We start from the raw sequence: 16,775 nt of genomic DNA on the forward strand, positions 1-16,775 counted from the left end.
CGAGGAGATTGCTTGTGTCTAGAAGGAGGGTTCATTGAGAGCATAAAAGGCAATGTGGAGAAGAAAGGTTTCTGATTAGAATGCTGAGGAGAACCACCACCACCCTCCCCCAGCCTGTGAAGAGGGTATGGGCAGAAGGAGAAGAGTGGGCAGGGGAGACTGGGATTGGTGGAGTGTAAGAGGGAAATAGACTGAGAATTGGGGTGAAAGGGTGAAGCCCCTTATGGGACTGAGAATTGGGGTGAAGCCCCTTATGGGACTAAAACTGGCTGGGCAAGGAGACTGGGACTGTAAGCTGTTTGGAGGGGCGGGGGTAGCAGTAAGGAGGAGACTGCACCTCTTAATTCTGGCATTTCCTAACTTTTGAATGCTTGTGTTCTTGTAACATTATGTATGTCTATACAATACATGTGACATCCTTTTAAGAGTCAAGGCAAAGTTACCAAATGTGATTTTGTTTGCTTTTTCATTTGCTCTCTGCTAAGGAGAAAACACAAGGACCAAGGAAACAATAATTGATTTGAGAATGGTAATACTATTAAAATGAATGGGAACTTTCCTAGAAAAATATTTAATTTTCTTTCTAGCAATAAATTATTTCCAACTCTTTAGTTTTCAGAAGATCCTGTTAGTAAATTATTAGTAAAGAATGACTTTAATTAATTCTTATTGCATCCCTTTGGGCTCAGGTTTTACTGAGTTATTAGAGAAACCCTTAAAGTTTACATTCGTGTAGATTTATTTGCCCTTGAACATGTTTTAATTAAGTTTGAAGTATGACAGGTTTTTTTAATTCCTTATGGATAAATAAGACAGGGGATATACATCAGTAGGGCCATCTTTGAACTCTAGTAAAGCATTTATATTGGAAATGTTTGATATTCCAGTGTTTTCCCCCTCTGTAAAGCTCCTTATTTTGTTTTTTAAATAATTATGCTATATGTGCCCTCTGAATAGAGACACTGACTGCATAGATCAGGAGTACATTGAACTTTGACAAATGGCTTCACTTGAGCCTTCCTGGAGCAAGATTTTGAGCTCACTTTCCACATCTGGGAGTTCTCAAAGTTAAGTCATTTTAATGCACAAAACACTGTTGTTTACAATTTAATGCCTTGAAAGGACAGGAAGATATTCCCCGGGAAGCCAGGATCTGCGTCAGAAAGGCCTTGTTAGATCACACGGAAGACACCAACACAACTTAACTTCAGTACTTCCCACCCATGGTAGCACTTGGAAGACTTTGATTTTGCTTACACATGTAATTAAAATAGATAACCATAAACAGAGGAACATTTTGCCTTTTGCTCCTGTTAGGATCATTGTTGCTCTCATTCTTGGCCACAGAGTCCTTTTAAAGCCCATAAGTAATTAAAGTCAAACCATTCATTTCTACTAAAATGACAACTGATTGTTGTTTTCAGCTCTGATTTATTATTGTCAGCCTTTGAAGGCAGGGAAGAGAGTTCTTTGGTAACTTGGGAACAAGGAGGAGAACGAAGCAGGCTCCTGATTACGATGGGCAGGATTCCAGCTGCAAGCCTGGGAACCTTTTGCAGACATAAGGGAATCTCTCTTGCTTGCTTCAGAGATCCGGCTCTGTAATGATTGAGGGAGAAAGGGGTGGGGCAGGGGAGTTAGTGATGGATGAGTTTTAAACATTTTGTAAATTTTTGTGTGGGAGAAGAGTTTACCTCACACAATACTCACCTTATACCATTTAAAAGTATTGAATAACTACAATAAGGAGTAAAATCTTTATCATCACACATAGCAGATTGGACACAACACATTCTAATAGGTTTTGTATGTGCAATTTGCATTAGAAACCAGAACAGTAAAAGTTTGATTTTTACAACAGGGTAAGAGTGAAAGTGGTGAAGAATGGTTTTGCTCTTCCAAACTTTGTTTTTGGAATTTCCCATATTTCTTTGCATTTCAGAATTCTATTTGCATTTCAGTTCCTTTTTAGTATGTTTTGGCGTTGGTACTATGAAAGAGACAAGGAGACAAGATTCCATCTTACTTTTCCCAACAGCAACTACAGACCAGATGAAAATTTTGTCTTGGCTTAATATAAATATCTCAGTAAAATATTGTTTGAAGTACAGAGAACTATTGCGATAAAGAGGATGACCTATCGTTCTTTGCACATCAATGTCTCTTCTTCCTCATGATCCTCCACTCCACTTCAATTCTTACCAATGTTAATTACAGTAGCAAAGCAGCACATTGTCAGCACCCCGTCTTGCCATTTATAACACAGTTGCCCTTGTACTAGCAAGGTGTTTATTGTGAGTTCAAAATGTTACAAACACCAGTGAATGTTTTGTTCTAGAATAGTCCTGCATACGTTGTAGAACCTAGGTTGTGCAAACAAAGTGGAATATTTTGCGCACTCGTGATAGAACTTGTCTTGTGTGCATATGTTGTATAGAGGACTATTGTCTTTGGTTATACAAGTCCACGGTAGGTTTATATTTTTCAAATGATGATGCCTTCTTTGTAGACTTTCAAAAACTGAAATAAAAAAGTCAGATGCTAGGGACCCATTCGTGTTCCCATTGCGTTTAGTGGCAACACTCTCAATGGCTTCAGCAGCACTGATGCCAAATCAGGCTTGTTACTGTGCTCAGGCTACATGCTGTTCTCCATTTGCATAAAGTTTGTGTGAGGATTCAGGTTCTGAAAGTCCAATGAAGCAGTGTATTGTCCCTTTCAGACAGCTTTCCTAGAATCCCAGAATGCCTTTCTGCTATAGCTCTTATTCATTTGTTTATCCTGGCTCAGGGGAGACTTTTTTTTTTTTTTAAGGAAGAATATACCTAGTAATGTGTTCTGTTCATTAGCACTATCCCTCATGCACACCGATGGTTCACTACTACTTGTGCTCTGCCTTTTAAAAATCCTGAAGTCTTCCAAAATAATATTCATGGGGATGAGAAAATTGTCTCTTCACTGCATGATTCCTCCTAAGCAATATTTTACAGAGCATAACAGCTCCTTATCTTAAGCAAAATAAAGAGAAGCAGAGAGAAGGTTTGATCTCTGGATGAAAAACCAAAGGGTAAAGTAAGGAAAAGTTCCTACAAGCCATTTCAGCTACTCACTGTCCCCTCAATATGCTAACTCTTATTCTGATGTGAATCAGGAACTTTCTCACAATGGTTACACATGTAACAGACCTTGTTGCTTAAATTTTGTAGCTAACATGGAGAGAGGCTTTTTACCCAATTTTTTTTACTTGTGTGTGTGCTTCAGGCATGCTGCAGAAGCTGTGCTGTGCTTGTTGTGTGTACATTATGGGTTGTACATGTGGTTATCTATTTTTTTTTCTATATTTCTTTTGTGGGTGAATAAACAAATTTGGGAGTGAGTAAGCAAATTTGTTCTATAGAAGATAAGATCTATTAACTAGCCACATGGCACAGACTGCTAATAGTGCACAATGAATCAGCTTATTTTACCTTACAAGAATGATGAATATTCAGAAATGGACCTATTTGGGGGTTAGATCAATAATCCTTATGGGACTGATACACATGAGCTGAGCCTTTATCCTGTTGGATAAAGTCTACCCCAGTGGAGAGGGCCAGCAAAACCCACTACAGCACATAAATCCCTTTCCGTTCTTATTTAAGAACTTGAGTGGTGCTTAGTCCTTTGTGCTGGCCTTTTGCATGGGGTGAATTTCACCCACTGAACTTCAGGAGATATTTTAGCTATATCATATTATTTGAAAGACACTTACTTTTTCTCATTTGTGTGCAACCCTATGGGCAGCCTAAAATTTCAGAGTCAAGGGAGAAATTCAGAGCACTCTAATGTATATTAATATATTATATTAATAAAATATATAATATTTGTTTGGTGAGAGTGGAAGGAAGCTATAATGAAGTTGGAGGGATCCCATCTTCAGTTCAGAAGGTAATACCTTGTCCAGATTTATAATAGGTGAGGTGGTTCACAAGGCTAATACATGAATTAGAGAATAATTCATTCTTGCTCTGACTCTAGCCCGATGATTTTTCAAGTATTTTGTTGAAGCTGTTCAACTTAGTATCAAATACTTGTACAGTCATTGGGGAGAGGGAGGGAGAAGGAGAGTGTTTGTCTATCTAGCTTTGTGTTTAGGGCATTCTGTTACTGTGAGAGAAACCTGGCTTCAAGCCCCTGGTCTAAAGAATATTTAATTATTTATACCATGTGGTAAAGCTTCATTAGGAGAAAATGAGAACCCTGTCCCACTGTATCCCATAGTCCAGTGAGGGCACTTACCAGAGTGGGAGGAGACATTGGTTCAAGTCTCTGCTCCAGAATAAGGGTTCAAATCTGTCTCCCCCAAGCCCTTTGTGAATGCCCCAACCACTGGGCTATAAGATAAGTGAGGGCAAAACTCCGTCCCCATCTTCCTCCTCATTGTGAATGTAGATCAAAAAATCCAAACATTTTATTTTGATAACATTGAAAGGATTCACGTAGACATTTCTGGGTATATGTGTGTGTGGGGGGGTAATTTTGACCTAAACAATGTGCCAGATTCAACACATTTCCAACATGTTTTGGTAAACACGAATCTGCTTTTTTTTCTCTCTCTCTTTTCCAGTGGTGGGGGAAAAAAAGTTATGACAGAAAATTTTTACCCAGCTCTAGTTTTTCTATATAAAGGAAATACATCATCACATCCATCAGGGTCTACTGCTTTGTGGGAAACTATACAGAAGCTGAAATTAAAAGAAAATGCACTACTCATATTACTTAATTTTTACAAGGTTTTCAGTATTTGAGATGCAATTCTGCAAGAGGAACCTGCCATTATATCTTCTTGTTGCTATGACAGTGGTTAAGTAATGGAAACTAATTAATAAAGAATGACTTTTAGGCTGCTGGTTTAAAAATGTTGGCCCTAAGGGCCATATTTAAGCATTTAAATAAAAATGGCTTGATCTTTCAAAGATCTTGAGCAATTGCTCCCCTTGACTTCACTGGAGTTTGTGACTGCTCAGAACTTTGGGAAATCAGAGACTAACTGAAGGCACCTGGGTCTGATGTTTGTTCTGCTGTGTGCAGGGGTGAAAAGCATATTAAAAAGTAAAGGTGCTACTCTAGTGTCTTTCTTGCTTTAGAGTGTAAGGACCAGATCTTGAGCTAGTCTAAATCAGTGTAACTCTCGGAGCTAAACTTATTTACAGTTGATAAGGATTTGGCCCTTAATTTTTCCACAGATTTGTACCATGATCTCATGTACTTCCTCACTCTGCTCATAGAAGTCCTTTGCGTTTGTAACTAACCATGTCTGTGCACATTCAGCATTTGTCCTTGGTTTTACCACTTTGCAGAAAAGCTGAGCATGTATTTGAATTGAGAATGAAAAATATCAAGAAAGGATGTTCTCTTCTATCATTTAGGTGTATTATATGAACTAGATTTGGGTATATTTATGACATTTCCAGAGGCTGAACAATTTCTACAGCTATTGTGAAACCTGCAGGAAAGAAGGTTTCAAGTTTGAATGTCGAGCTCATCTTTAAACCTTTGACATTTTCTGATATCAGTATTCATGCCAGTCCAATAAGTAACTTCCAACCTTTTTCAATAAACTCAAGTGCCCCGATAGAGATTGCAATACAAAGACATGTAGACCATAGCATTTTAGTAACTTGGGCACACATTTCATTTTGTACATTTCTTGTCCATTCTAGTTATAGCATTTAAAGTAAACTTTGTCATTTCAAATAGCAAAAATTTTACATGACATGATTCCCTGAACACTCATTCAGAGAATTATGTGTGTTTGCAAATATTCAGTATCAGAGTTGGTTTACTGAGCTTGCGAAATGACTTCTTCCCCAGTAAAAATGGGTGATATGGCTCAGTAACATCTTTATAAATGTAGCACTTCTCTGTTAGGTTGCTAATTGAATATAGGTGTTTTCATTTGAAACCTAAATGTATTTGGTTTTTTTGCTTCAAATTTATTTTTAGGTGCCTGACCCTTAAAGAGTTCAATGCAGTGCAGTTTTACTAAAACTATCTCAAAGTATTTCTTTGCTGCTCTAACCCCAGTCTCTCCCTTTCCACTATTTTTAGTTGTATCCTCTCTCTCATTCTGAATTCCTTCACCCCTCTCCCATACTTTCCTGTCTGCATCTCTAATCCCTAGTCAATATTTTGCAAATCTGTTCTCTTATCTCCAGTCTTGCTTTCATGCTACCTAATGACTTTGGAGAAAGTCCAGTGGATATGTTGACCTCTTCCATGCTAATATGCAGTTCTGCTCCATTGTTGTTTATTTGCTTTGTAGTAGTGCTTAGAGGGCCCAGCCAGGCACTGCACAAATATATAGCAAAGAGATGGTCCCGGCCATGAAGAGTTTGCAAACTAAGTAGTGTACTTTAAAATGTGATCATAGCAATATCATTCCACATCTGCTCCCTGAACATTTTCACAATAAGACTTGCTAGTTCAGTGACCAACATAAGTGTGTACCGCTGTCTGATCCTTTTACCTCAAAAGTGAGGCATTGAACAGGTGTAGCCATGGACCTGCTCCAGCCGCAGAACCCTTTTCTTTAAGGGGGAAGGGCATGATTATAAGCTGGAAGGAACCCAGCTTGGTTTTCAGGCCTCTAGTTGAATTTGCAGACTGACTAGTTCTCTTTACCTATACGTGGATCATGCTTGATATGAAAATCACTGAGATAAGAGAAAGGTAGAACTTTTTTACTGAAATAGAACCACACTAAGGAGGGGGTGGGGAAAAGCCTCAGGTTTCTCTCAGTTCTGCCCTCTTCCTTTCCAAAGAACTTTACTTCTCCCTAATGAACTCTTTTGCCTATAACCCCTGCTGACCTTTGTCTTCAGTTCCTTTCTTAAATCTTTTTTCAAACACCTTTTTTTTCCTTCTCCCCATCCTTTTCCTTCCTAGAATCTAGCCAATCTCAGCAAAACCAAAACTGACAGTAATAGGCAAGGAGGAGAAGAAACCTTGCCAATCCCCACTCTTCCTCCCTAGTTTGATACTCTCATCCTTTAGGCCTGTTTCCAACTGAGTGTTCCATGCATGCTTTGTTATTTGTATTGTGATAATGTCTGTACAAATATATGGCGAGGCATAGCCAGGGCCGGCTCCAGGCACCAGCTTATCAAGCAGATGCTTGGGGCAGCAACTCCGGAGCGGGGCAGCAGCACTTTCAGGTATTCGGCAATTCGGCGGAGGGTCCCTCGCTCCAGTTCGGAGCGAAGGACCTCCCGCTGAATTGCCACAGATCGCGATCGCGGCTTTTTTTGGCTGCTTGGGGCAGCAAAACCCCTGGAGCCGGCCCTGGGCATAGCCCTGGTTCTGATGAGATTACAATTAATTTAGAGACAGACTGTAACAAAAAAAAATTGGGAAATACTGAGGTGGTAACAATAATCAGTTAATCATGAGCAAAAAGGTGCTTCTGAATCATCGAAGTATTGTTTTGTTGTGGGGGTCTCATATTTTTTCTTGAAAAACAATCCACTCAGGCTTTAAAATACGTAAATATCAAATAACACAATCTGTTCTGCAACCTAACCATCAGTAGAATTCTTGTAGATTTCACAGCAAAAGTGGGTTTGAGAAAAGGGATTCGAAAGAGGAGAGAGTAGTGGTCTTTTTCCCTAATTCTTGTATTTATCCCCTTGACCCTACTCCTTTTTGCCTGCCTCAGTTACAATGGTCCTGATTCATCAAAACACTAGCATGAGGCAAAGTTCATCCCTAATTCAGCAAACCACTTTTAGCATTTTATTTAAGTGTTTTGTTAAATCAGGGCCTCTGTTCTCCTGGTACTTCTTACTGATCACTCCTTTAATAGCTCTTCATTCCTCCCCTCGTGTTGTTGGGTTTTTGTTTTGTTTTTTGTCCCCCCCCCCATGTAATGGTGACCCTCAGGGTTCAATTCTCAGTTCCCTCATCTTCTCTCCCTCCTTTTATGTATTTTTTGGTTTCACCTACCCACCTCTATAGTGATCTTTCTCCAGTGTACCACTGCATACTTGAGTGCTTCTATTTCATCCAGTTGCACAGCTCTAGCTCCCTTTGTGACATTTCCTCTTGGATGTCCAGACATTTCTGCACTCAGTATCATTCCTCATCCATATCACTTCACTTCTGTGTCACTCTACAGTATGGGATAGTAGATAGGGTACTGAAATTGAGGTAAATGGAAGTCTATGTTATAGAGCTTGATTATCTGTACATATTTTGAGTATATGGGAATGACCAGTAGTATTGAGTTCTTAACCCACCTAAAGTTAAACAGGTAAATTTTGGAGTTGGCTAATGTTGATTCACTCAGCATATAATGAAGTCCTTTTTTCTTCAGGCACAGGTGCTGGAACTAGAGGTTCTGGGGGTCCTGCCACACCCCCTGACTTGAAGTAGTAACAACCCAATACATGATTTCTGCCTTCAGCACCCCAACTGTAAAGAATGTTCTAGCACCACTGTTTTCAGGAATGTTTTGTATATTAACTATAATTAGGGTGACCATATTTCCCTTTGCTGAATACAGGACACCTGGTAAAATTACTCCTATTCAAATGAGTTCAACAGTAATCAATTGTACAAATGTTCAAATTATCATCCAGCTGACTGAGTCCCCATTAAAAAGACATACTGCATAGTTGAATTCTTTTTATTTACCTTCTTATCTGTAAGGCTTTAGGGTTCATGTGGGGAGGGGTCTCTCTCTCTCTCTCTCTCACACACACACACACACACACACACACACACACACAGACTCACACACACTCACACTCCCATACACCTCTCTGACGCGGGGGGGTGAAGGAGGGGATATGACCAACCAACCCAACCCTCCCTGCCTGGCACTCTCCACCCTCTATGCCTGGCTGAGCCCCCAGGATATACCCACCTCTCATGGTACCTGGCACCATGTCTTCCCAAGGCAACACATGGAGGGGCATTCAGGGCCACATGCCCCCTCCCCAGCTGGTGAGCAGGGATCCGTCCAGCAGCAGGACCCACCAGTAGTGATGGGGGGGTATGGAGATAGAAAATATGAGACAATTTGCCCATTTTTAAGAAAAAGTCAGGACACCTCCAGGAGGGCTTAAATACCTCACTGTCCCTTTAAAAATGGGATTTCTGGTCCCCCTAACTTTAACAGACAAAATCTTGCTTGCTTGAAAAATCAACTGAACAGTGAAATAACCAAGCAAATATTGCTTTTTTTCCTATCTAAAATAGATGTCATGTTTTGAATGTTGTTGGGTTGTTGTTTTTTTTTAACCCAACCTGGAATTTCTGGTGGGAACACTATCACTCAACAAATGCATGCTTCTTCAGTAGGGCATTTATAATTTCCTCACTTTTAAAAAAAGTTGCTTAATATCCTCCAGAATGATTCTTGGAAATGAGACTGGGAATAAGAGACAAACTACAATCTCCTAGCACTAAAGACGATAGTACATTTTTATTTGATATGGCACCAATATACCTAAATGTTCTTAAACACTTATAGAGATTTAACAGTGTTATGTTTCTAACATTAAAGTGTGTCACAACTTAATCAAATTAAGGTTTTCAGGCCTGTTTAAGAGGTTAATTCCACGACTTTAAGAAAAAAGGTATTCGAGAGGCCAAGGACTGTGAAGGCCAAAATATCTTCAGAATCAATTCTGCCACAGTTCTTAGTTGCAGACCTAAAAGTTTAATTCACTCCAACCTAAGAGAACAAGATGATAGGCAATAACTGTAGCCCAGTAAGATACCCACACTGAGATTTGGAAGGTGGTCTAGGGGTTTAGACAGCTGCCTTTCACTATTTTCAAGTAGAAGATTTCCCTCCAATCACTTTGAAAAGCTTGATCCTGGTGTGCAGACCCGTTAGGTCTCCATGAACATTTAGCTGAAAACTTTAAAATCATTCCATGTTTCAAAACACAGTGCAAAGTAGCAGCTATACTGAGTCAAACTACTGGATCATCTGAAAAAAAATATAAAAAATACAGCAAAATAGTCAAATTAGAAACATTTTTAGTCTGCATTGACAACTAGGTTTTATTACATTCATTGTCAATAGAAGTTTAACAAACTTTTCCCCCAAGTTTAAATAGATAATAGTGAATTTTATGTTTAAAAATATTAATCCTTTTTAATGAACTGAAATGGAAATGTCAAAAATAATACTTTCTTGGGTTAGACAAACCTAATTTATAAGATTATGGTTAATTTCTTAACCCACAGCTAGGTTAATTTTGGCATATTTAACTTCAAAATATATTTCTTCAAGTAAGGAACATTTGGGTGATTTAAAACAAAGCGTTTTCAGAAATGCATGGATAAACGAGCAATAACCTTTTTCTAGCGTAACACTACTGTACCCTTTAGTTAAAAAAAAAAAAAAAGGCGAGACAGAGAGAATTTGAATCTTAAGTAGTAATTAGCCAAACTAGAAGTACTCTCTTGTTAAATGATGTACCCCTGGATTGCTCCATGCAGTTTTCCCTTTCTTTTCTCAAGCATAGCCTTGAATTTAATTGCACGTTATAATTGCACATCTTTCCTTTTGAATTTCCTAAATTATTCCTGTAATTCTCTTTGTATTTCTCTTGATTCTGAGCAAAAGCATTCTTCAGAAACTCATTATTACTGATGCTGCAATTACAATACTTTTTTTTTTATTTTGTTTTGTTTCCACTTGTAAATGGCTAAAGAGCTTATGCTCAGTTTAGTGTGTGTGATTTGTCTTGGAAAAAAAACCAAATTAAAAAAAAAAAGTGCTGTAAGCCACATTTAAACACCACCACCACCACCAAAATCAACCTTTTAATTCTGGACTTATTGATACTATTTCAGCTACCGAGAGCACTACAATGACAATATACATTATGCAAAAACTGGTGATTCAGTTGAAGGTTAATGGCTAGCATTGCAGGAACACCAGTGTACAGGCTATAATTAGGAGTGTCTGATGGAAGCTCACACTATAATATAAACAGAAAACATCTGCATGTTCATGGTAATGACTGTCTCCATCTCTCTCCATACCATTTTTCGTGTTTTAATAGCATGTTTATCACTAAATCTTATTTTTCCCTATAGCCTGAGATTTAATGAGAAACTAAGTTCGAATTGCAGTTAAGTAAATGGAGGAGTATTGCTTCTTTACGTCCTTTCCACTACTAGCTAAATGCTACTAATGCATTTTGCTCTTCACGTTGTATTGTACAACTAGGCTATGGAATATGAAGGATTTCTATTTTTAATAGAGGTATATGTGCGTTTCAGTAAAAGCTTGTGTGGAGAGAGCTTTTCGTTCATTTAATTACTGACTGATTTGAGTGTATTTATCTGAGTGTTTCCTTTCCTCATCTGATTCCCAAAAGAACTGTTTTAGAAGGTGTGAGAGAAGAACAGTGACCTGTAAACCACACATTGGCCTAGATCCTTAGCTAGTGTTGTTCGGCATATATCCGTGGGAATTAGTCCAGCTAACTCTAGCTGAAGATCTGGCCATTTTAGGCTCTTAAGCAGAACTCAGAGTGTGCTGGATGTATTTATTTATTTATTTTTGGAAACTTTTCATCGAGCAAGCACAGTGGTGCAGAATTGCTTCATGTTATAAGTCTTGGGTTTCAGGAAAATTAAACCATTGGTGAATTTGGCCCATTGTGAACTGTAAAACTGGGGAAGTGAATATCCCCGTCGGGTTCCCTGAGTGCCTGTGCGGCGCTAATAGGCTGCTGAGCAGCTGCGCTGCTTACATGGAACATAGGTCCCAAGTTGGGCACCATAAGTCACTAATTGATTTTGAAAATCAGGCCCCATATTTTCATGAGATGGATTCATTTTCTGTCATTCTCTATCCTATTTATTAATTATATGACTGCAGGGCTTCAGCAATTAGTGAAGTTGATAGGAAAAAAGCAGTCAAAAACCAAATGTGTTGCAATGTTGAAATATCAGTTAATTTTCACAGTGATGCAGATGTAGATATGCCAGAAATAAACCTATGCAAATACTTAATTTGTCACATGTACATCCTATTTTCAAATCAGCTACCAATAGGGTTCATGTAACTTTGGAATGCAGCATTTAAGTCAGATGTTCAAAAACAGAAGAGTACCACATTGAAAAATATAAATCCTGCTGTGAAGAACCATGATCCTTTTAAAAAATATTGTGATAAACTTCCAATGAGTAACTATATCAAAAAGTTCAAAAGATCTTTTCAAATTTTTCACTTTTCAAATATATAATCAATGTGATAACATTTTTTTTGCTCCATATACATAAATATTGAAATGTAATGAGCTCACATGAGTGATGTGAACACCCCAGTGATGTGAAATGATGAAGAAAATAATCATGCAGGCATACTGTGTAACTATTTTGTCCAGCAGCTCAGTCCTGTCTGTTGTCCTTTTATTTTAGGATTTTCTTTAGCGCTATGGTATCTAAGCACTTAATATGTAACTTTTGTTTGGGACTCTACATATTCAAGGCACTATACAGAGGTTAATCCCAATACATTTGTAAAATAGGTGAAAGTTGTTATGTGCACTTTAGAGATAAAGAAACTGAGTGAGAAAGGTGAAAGTCAGTAGCAGAGCTAGGTTGAGAACTTGAGGCCCCTCCTAATCTTAATTTTGCTGTTCCAGGCCAGTGAAACTGCAACATTTTACACAGCTTTAATTTTACTCCAAAGGTGACTGTTTCAGCAATAGCTATCAAATGTTTCCTTTTGTTGATACAGCCTGGAAAGCATTCTGGGAGCCTTCTAAATGAAAGTCACTTTATAAATAGGAGTCATTATTGTTGTTTTATTGTACTGCATTAATGTCAGGATCATCTATCTTTGAATATACGAGCTAGCTGTCTCAATGAATTAATATTGATCTGCTTGTTGCTAATGAGAGACAGAAGCAAACCAGTACAATGCAGCAATGTGAAAGAAGGGGATGGCACCGATAATTCTGAAGCCCCCAGGAGACCCAAGCACTCAGCCCCTCCATCTATTTTTCCATCACAGCTTAATATCTTGCTAGATATACTGTCATTACTACATAGGCTGACCATTGATATGATCAAATGAGTTGGGGTCAGATATGTTTGAACTTTAGAGTACCCCTGTAATTGGAGCATGAGGTGAAGAGGTCACCATTAAACATCTATTCAATACTACCATTTGGACGAATTAATGTTACCACAATATTCATGATGTGCCCATATTGAGTATAAAGGAATGGCACATAAAAATAATTACAAGTAGCAATTGTAAAGAATGTAATGGTGACCACTCTTTGGAACCTTTTCTCTGTCAACTCAGACCTCCCCTTCCATATCCACTATATATTCAAAATGGGCATATCTAGTCCTCTCTTCTGCAACTGGGGAAATACCCGGTGCAGATGGACTATTACAGTTCTGTTGTTCAAGCAGGACTGGAATGTGAGGTAGCTGAATAAGGGCTGTTAACTGGACCTTGCTGAAGTTTTCTCAATGTTTTTCATTAAAAATGGGGTTTTGTCAAAAATGAAAACTTGAAAAATTGTTTGTGGTTAATGGGGAGGGGTGGGGAGGAAATACAACATTAAAATCCAAATTGATTTTTTGTTTTAATTCTTGAAAATGTTCATTGCAAAGCAGTGCAAAAATTCCCACTCTGTGGGTTTTTGTTTGGTTTGGTTTGGTTTTTTTTATAGCCTGCTTCCCTCCCCGGTTTTCCACTAGAAAAATAGAGAAAAAAAGTTTAAAAACAAAAATATGAGAAAGAAAAGGTGGGTTTTCTTCTAATTTAATTTTTCTCCTTTATAAAGGGAGGTTTTTTTAAATGGGTAGGAGGATAATGAAGTGCTTTCTTTCCCCATGTTCTCTTACTTTTGTTGCTTTTCCCCACCTTTTTTCTCACTTTTTTAATTTTTAAATATTTTTAAATGAAAACTGAAAGTAAACAATTTTACGCAAAATTAAAAAATGTTAATTTTCTTTTGAAACTGTGAGGGGAGGACCCAAATTTGAACCAGATCTACTGTACATTGTGAATCTCTATATGTGGCAGCAAGCAATTGGCAAATGGATACTGAGCATAGGTGGAGCAAGGAATCTTCTGCAGGACAGAAACTCAACACCTCCCTTTGGTGGGTCTCATGTAACATACTGCACCCACTAGTTCCATTATTGGGCTAAAGTGGCCTCCACGGTGTCTTGTACATCTTTAAGGAAAAATGTACAAAATTAAACTGGTCATAGAAGATTGAAAGTGTATCAGATTTGATTTTATTTCTCCCATGAATGGCCTCTGTTTCTATGGGACCCTATCCAACTCCCATTAAAGAAAATAGAAAGATTGTCATTCACTTCACTAACAATTGGGTCACGCGCTTGGTGATCAAGTGTGTATGTAATGGAGAGAGAAAGCATAGAGACCCTCTTCACCTCATGGGATCACCATGTTGGATTTCTTCAGCACCATTTCCTAGGAGAGACAAGAGGCTAATATACCTGCTAGAAATAACATGATGCCTTGGTTCTGTTGAAGTCAATGGGGATTTTCACATTAACCTGATTTAATCCAGCTTTTCACCCGCAAACAAGTTAAGCTATAGCTCCAGCAATCTACTGTAAGCCTATAGTTAGTCTAGTAACTTAGTTCATACAGAGTAAAATTAGAAGGGAAGGAATTATGGGATCTTTTTCACATAATGAACTCACTCTTTGATTCTCTATAAAATAGCTTCACAAATACAAACTCTCCTGAAGATTAGATCATTTACCCTTTTTATTACTAAAGGTAGTAATACACCAAAGTGAAGCTTTTAGAGATCCCCTCGTAGTTTTGGACTGTAAGTTGTAAGAGGTTTTTGTATAATGTTCCTAGCAATAATGAGTATGGGGTTCTTTCATATGGTATGAGCATTTGGTTTAGATATGTCAAACTGTGTAAACTATAAAGAAATACAAATAGTGAGATCAGTCCTTTTACTCAGTCACCAAACAGGAAGGAGTTTAATGTTCTGATCGAAGGAAACCACGTGCATGATTAGCTGGTGAAATGAGACATAGTGTCACAATTTCAAACCACCACCATTACCCTTATTGATTAGTAATATAAAACACATGAATAAGTCCAGTTCTGTCTGCAGTTGCACCTGTGCTAGCCTAAGAGCTTTAATACTGAAGCCATGAATTAAATTCCTTGATTCCAAGTCTGTAAGGAAGAATTGTGATCCTATAGTTTTGATCTTCTGTATAACATAGGCCATAGGACTTCCCAAAAATAATTCCTAGAGTATCTTTTAGAAAAACATCCAATCTTGATTTTAAAATTGTCAGTGATGGAGAATCCACTATGAACTTTGGTAAATTATTCAATGGTTAATTACTCACTGGTAAAAATCTATGCCTTGTTACAGTATTTGTCTAGCTTCAACTTCCAACCATTGTACTGAGTTCTGTCTTTCTTTGCTAGATTGAAAAGCCTAGTATTAAATATTTGTTCCGCATGTAGATACTTATAGACTGTAATAGTCACCCCTCAAACTTATATTGTTAAGTTAAATAGTTTGAGCTCTTTGAGTCTACCACTATAGGCATATTTGTAATCATTGTCATGGCGTTTCTCTGAATCCTCTCCAATTAATCAACATATTTATTGAATTGTGGGCACTAGAACTGGACACAGTTTTCCAGCAGCAGTCAACCAGATGTAAAATAACCTTTCTACTCTTACTCAAGATTCCCCTGATTACACAACTCAGGATCTCAGAAGCTCTCTTGGTCACAGTGTCACACTGGGAGCTCATGTTCAGCTAATTATTAGACACCTCTGATCTTTATGAGAATCACTGCTTCCCATGATATAATCCTGCACCCTGTTCAAATTGCCTACATTCTTTGTTCCTAGATGTATACATTTACATTTAGCCACCTTAAAACATGCGTTATTTGCTTGCACCCAGTTTATCAAACAATCCAGATAGCTCTGAATAAGTGATCTATCTTTATTATTTACCATTTCCCCCCATTTGTATCATCTGCAAATTTTATCAATAGTGATTTCATGTTTTCTTCTAGGTCATTAATAAAAATGTTAAATATCATAAGGTCAAGAACTGTTACTTCCAGTACCCTACTGGAAACACATCTGCTTAATGATGATTCCCTGTTTACATTTTGAAACCTTTCAATTTGTAATCCATTTAACATGTGTCATGTTAATTTTATATTCTATAGTTTAATCAAAATGCTGTGGTACCAAGTTAACACCTTACGTCAGCCTAAGTATAGCAACACTATTAATCAACAAAACTTGTATTCTCTAATATTGTTCCCAGGGTCATATAAGTATTGCAGCTGCCTCTTTTAAGAATTCCAACAGTCTGGTGTATCTAAATAGCTTCACTTTCTGTACTCCCTAATGCTCATGTTCATAGGGATATCTTAACAGGAGTGATTGTCTTGAAATAACATGATTCAGTAGCTGAGTTCTCTTCTGAGGAGTCATTTTTATTTAAAAACAAAAACTTGTTTCCTTTGATCTATGCCTTTTGAATGTGGGCTGATTCCACAACTCTCTCTGAAGCTTTCAAATAATTTTTTTCCCCTCACATTGGAATTATTGACTAAAACCTCATAAATACCTGTCTTTAAATATCACCAGTTCACCTATGACAGCCTAAAAAACTTCAAGTGGAATTGTAGTAATATCAATGGATATACGTTTGAGTGCTCTAGGTTTTGAAATAATATTTCTCTATCCTAGAGGGCTGGAATTCAAA

At 37.8% G+C, this 16,775-nt stretch overlaps 2 long non-coding RNA genes across 2 annotated transcripts in view; one reads left to right on the plus strand and one right to left on the minus strand.

Moving 5' to 3' along the window:
- Positions 1–16,775, plus strand: part of LOC120370948 — an 81,203-nt gene that overhangs the window by 5,610 nt on the left and 58,818 nt on the right. The gene's annotated exons all lie outside the window — the stretch shown is intronic.
- Positions 1,469–8,403, minus strand: LOC120370947. The gene is made up of 3 exons (XR_005584076.1): positions 8,277–8,403; positions 7,988–8,149; positions 1,469–1,599 (listed from the first exon to the last, which is right to left on the minus strand). It is a non-coding gene; the product is annotated as an uncharacterized LOC120370947 (long non-coding RNA).

The sequence above is a fragment of the Mauremys reevesii genome, linkage group 8 (assembly GCF_016161935.1).
Source record: "Mauremys reevesii isolate NIE-2019 linkage group 8, ASM1616193v1, whole genome shotgun sequence".
NCBI classification, from domain to species: domain Eukaryota; kingdom Metazoa; phylum Chordata; order Testudines; family Geoemydidae; genus Mauremys; species Mauremys reevesii.